Genomic DNA, 5,274 nt, shown 5'->3' on the forward strand with positions numbered 1-5,274 from the left:
AAAAAGAGAAGTTGAAGAGCTAGAAAAATTAATAGAATCTCTAGAAAATAGTGATGAAGCAATGATAGAATTTGCAGAAATCCTAAAATAAATAATGAAGCATACAAAGATTGAAAGACCAGAAAATAAAATAAAAAGAAAAAGAGCGAAAAAATTAAAAAGTAAAATAAAGGAGTATAAAAGGGAATTAAATAATCTTCAGATCGAAATTGATGACCTTATAATGAAAAGGATAGAAATAAGAATAAATATAAACAAGTTAGAGTTAAACTTAAAAAATTTATAAATGCCTGGAAAACCATATTATGACTTAAAATAATTAAAGCTGTTGAAAGAAAAAATGGAGAATGAGGTTGAAAAATTAAAAAGATATTTAGAAACAACAGAAAGTGTAGAAATAAAAGAAGTTTTTGAAGATTTGAGAAATTATATTAAAGAAAAAGACAAACAGATAAAAGATTTTATATACAATAATCCATGCAAAAAAGAATATTATAAACTAAAACAAGATTGAAAAACTATAAAAATGAAATCAGAATTATAAATACTAGTAATAGTAGAAATGGTCAACATTTTTGTATGAATTTGCAAATTATTTCAAATCTATAAAAATTATAAACTTATTCGAAGAAAAATATGAAGAGTGAAATTGGTATCAGAGCCAAGTTAACGATTAAGGGTAACACTTTCTCTTTAAGCAACACTTTTAGTGATACGCTTTTAAATCAATAAACAACCAAATAAAAACAAAAATCTGTAAATCTGTACCAAAACACATCTGTACACTAGATGGACCCATTAATTAAACTGCACATCATTAATGGCATTGTGCTGCTATATCAAAATTTTGATTTATGTCAATCACTCTTTTGGCTGTTTTATTTCAAAAGTTTTATTTCTATCTTATAACAATATAAAATAATCAAATCAAGGACACTACACAGTTAAACATTCAAGTTTAATTAAACAATATAAACAACCAAAATCAATAAGATAAACCTAAAAGAAATAAAATTTTAGAAAAGATATATGAATTAAATTAAGAGAAAAATAGTGGCTAGAGCCTAGAGGCTCAAATCAAGAGCGCTTGAGCTTCATAACTCAAATCTTAGGAGCTCCAATCACAAGCCCCAATTAGTGAGCGTTTGAAGCAAAAGCAAATGCAATGACATCGACAACCACATACCTAGCCGCGACGACCAATAGGGATAACAAGGAGGCACCATTGATGGCTGACGGAGGAAAAATGTCAGTAAAAATTTTCACAAAAAATATTACGTTGCAGGTATAATTCTAAACCTACAATTAGACCTCAATCAATATTTAAATTGTTTGTCACTTAAGCAAACCCAATAAAATTAACCGAAGTATTTAAACCTCGAGTCGTCTCTCAAGGAATTGCAGGGAAGTGTACTTATAATTGGTTATGGAAAAGTATTTTTGGGGTTTTTATGATAAGAAACAAGTAATGTAAATAATAAGGAGATAAAATAACAACTAAGAAAAGTCTTAGCAAGGATTGAGAATTGAAATTCCTATCCTCATTATCATCATCAATTGTGATGGTAATTGCCTTTTGCTTTCACTTAGTCAACCTCTAACAATGAAGGAAAGTCAAGTGAGCGAAATCAACTTAAGTTCACAAGTCCTAATCAAAGACTAGATTTAGTGAAGTCTAAGCCAACTAGCAAGTCTCAATCACCAATCAACAAAGGAATTTTGATAACTCAAGAGTGTCTAATTGATCAATCCAAGCTAAGAATATAAAAATCTAATTTAAAATCCAACCAAGCATTTTATCAAACACTTAGAAGGCATAACATAAAAACATAGAAAAGTAACAAGGAATATTAAATTTAAACAACTAATTGCTAGCATCAATAACACAAATTAAAGAAAGCAATCATAAATATGGAAACATAAATTGTATTAATATGGATCAAAGGAAACATAAGAGTTCATAAACTAAATTGGCAATATAAGGGAATCAATGATAGAAGTAGACAAACTAAAGTACTAGAACAAATGAAAGTAGAAGAAAACTAAATAAAAGTAAGGTAGAAATCTGAATTTGAGAAAAGCTAAACCTAAAAATCCTAAAACCTAGAGAGAGGGGAGAGCCTCTCTCTCTAGAAAACTACATCTAAAACCTAACTAATGTGAATGAATGTGTGAATGATTCATTCCCCCATCCAGCTCCATTCTACAGCCTCTAATCAGTATTTTCGGGCCTGAAACTGGGTCCAAAGCAGCCCAGAAATTGCCCCCAGCATTTTCTGTAAATTGCAGCACGTGACGCTCGTCACGCGTACACATCAGCCATACGTACGTGTCGCTGAACAAATCCCTGGTCACACGTACGCGTCATCCACGCGTACGTGTCATCCACGCGTACGCGTCATCCACGCGTACGCGTCGCTTGTCTGCTTCACTAGTCACGCATACGCGTCGTCCACGCGTGCGTGTCGATGCCAGCTTCTCAAAACTTCAACTTCTTGTGTTCCTTCCACTTTTGCATGCTTCCTTTCCATCCTCTAAGCCATTCCTGCCCTATAAACCCTGAAAACACTTAACACACATATCACGGCATTGAATGGTAATAAGAGAAGATTAAAATTAGCGAATTTAAGGCCAAAGAAGCATGTTTTCAATCATAGTAAAAAATTAGGAAGGAAATTGTAAAACATGCAAATTATATGAATAAGTGTGAGAATAATGGATAAAATTCACTCAATTCAATACAAAATAAATCGTAAAATAGCGATTTATCAATGGCCGGGGGGAAACTGCAACAGAGACAGACTGGACGTTTGAGACAGAGGCATGAAGCAGAGCAGAGGTAGCAAAAGTTGAGAAAAGATAGGACGAAGACGACGGACGCTCCACAAAGAAGCTGCGAGGTTGAGTGAGGGGATAGAGCTACACGCAGTAGTTGTGTTGACGGAAGAAGATTGGAGAAGGGAATGGGGGCGTAGTGGCTCGACGGACGAAGAGAAGCCCCTGCGTGTGACGGATGGCGGCAGTGGCTCGACGAAAGGACGAACGGACGGACGAAGAGAGGCTAGGATTCTGAAACCTTGGTTCTGAGTTCTGGAGAAGGGGGGAAGGGGCTTGGCTCATTACTGAACTGAAGTGATTTCTTTTTTATTTTTCTTTTTGAATATGAACGAAACATCGTTGTTTTGGAAGAACCGACCAATTTTTTATCCGATCCGAGGCTCATGTTCGGTTTTAGAGACAACGGTTTTAATTTACGAGACAAACTGATCTGTCTGTTTCTAGAATGTAAAAGAAGTATATTATAAGTTTCACATCTCTGAGAGATAAAACCTCTAAATGATTTAACTTTTGAATTTGAATTAAGCTTACTCAATCTTAAGTTTTGAGATTTACTTTTATACACATAAATCATCCTTGCCTCTATAGTTTTAGTTTTTTAGCCTAAATCGTCCTAATTCTTTGAGTTTTAATTTTCTCAGGTAAATAATCGTCTCACCTTATGTGTTTACACTATAATAAAAGCAGCATTTAGCGGCGGTTTTTGGAGCCGTTTAGCGACGGTTTAATAAAATGCTGGAAGATGGGCGCGGGTAAACGGATAATGTCTATTAATTTTGCGTCGGTTTGCAACCGCCACTAAATAGCAAATAAACGAAAATAACATTTATTTTGCGGCGGTTCTAAACCGCCGCCAAATTTTAGCATTTCCCTTCATACTTATTAGAATCAAATCGGATCGTCCAGTGGTCCAACCGACTCAATCATTAAACCCGCACTTCCACCAATAGACCCACAACGTGTGGATCACTGGAAGAAGGAAAAGCTTTAACAGTGTCATGTTACCACCAAGCCAAATGTCTCTTCAATGTATATAGCGCTAATAATTACATATATCATATGAACACAATTGATTGCCATACAATTTTTTGTTGTATACTTTATATCTGATCATAGTTATTATAGGCACTTTATATATTAGGTAAAATGCACAATTAAATCAAATGGAGGACCAAATTACACAATTCTACCAAATTGAAAAATATTACTAGGATCTCCCAAAAGTACATTCTTATGTAATTCGAATTAGACAAACCAACACTTGAATTTGTCCAATTTGAATTATGCTTGCATGTAGTCTTAGAGTAGTTCGAATCAGGGTGATTCGAATTATGCACGTTAGGATGTCCCTAGTAATTCGAATGGGTCTGCTTCGAATTAATTTTGGACCATAGTTGATCGAATTAATTTACATCTATTTATATATGATCCAAGCGTATATAAAGAGTACAATAAAGAGTACATTTAATAAAGTTCTGATTGCAGTCCCAACCAATAACTGCCGCTATATGTGCCGCAGGTTGTTGTTTTGCGGGGTTTTATAAAAACCGCCACAAAATTTTCGCCGATATCTGCCAGAATTGTTGTAGTGTTAACTTTCTGAAATATATATAAACCCTCTCATTCTAGAACGATTAATGTGTAATTTGAAAACATTTCTCTTTGTAGCAATTAACATTCGATCCTTGATCAATTTTTGGATATAAATCATCTCAAAATATGGTGTATTACGTTAAAACATAAAATTAAGTATCTTGAAACGATTTATATAACTATAAAAAGAAGATATTCATGTATTAAAATTTAATTTAGTGAATTTGTGTAATTCTGTTTTTTTTTTTCTTATTTAGGTAAAAAAGCCTTCATTTAACCTCTGGAATCAGTCTATTTCACTTGGCAAATACTAGTAGAATTTTATTTAATGGATTACGTGAAATAGTACAATTAATTAAGCCCATTTTATCACCTAACCATGGATCAGTACTTAATTAATTAATGTAAATTAATTAATACTGAAACCATAGCAAGTTTGTATTGTGTTAGGACATCGCTCTTTTTTGGAGCGTTAGTTTATGTTGGGATATCTCTACCAATAATTATATATTGTTGTCGACCATTATTAGAAGGCTTTCCGAACATTACATCATGCACGATTTGAATATTATTGATACTCTTCCTAGGTACAAAACTACAAACATAAAAAACGAAAACAAAAAAAAAAGTGAAAACGAAACACGCACGCGCTAAAAAGGTATAATTTTCTCTCTCTTTTTCATGTGTGAATAATCATTTATACTGGTAATTAATCATTAAAAGGAAATACTTGGTATATAATCAATAATCAAGCAATATAACTATGCCATTTAATATAGTAGAGAATATATTGCAAACACATTTATAAATTATAATGTCCAATTCTGTATGTAATATTTATAA

This window comes from Arachis ipaensis, chromosome B03 (genome assembly GCF_000816755.2).
Source record: "Arachis ipaensis cultivar K30076 chromosome B03, Araip1.1, whole genome shotgun sequence".
Lineage (NCBI taxonomy): Eukaryota > Viridiplantae > Streptophyta > Magnoliopsida > Fabales > Fabaceae > Arachis > Arachis ipaensis.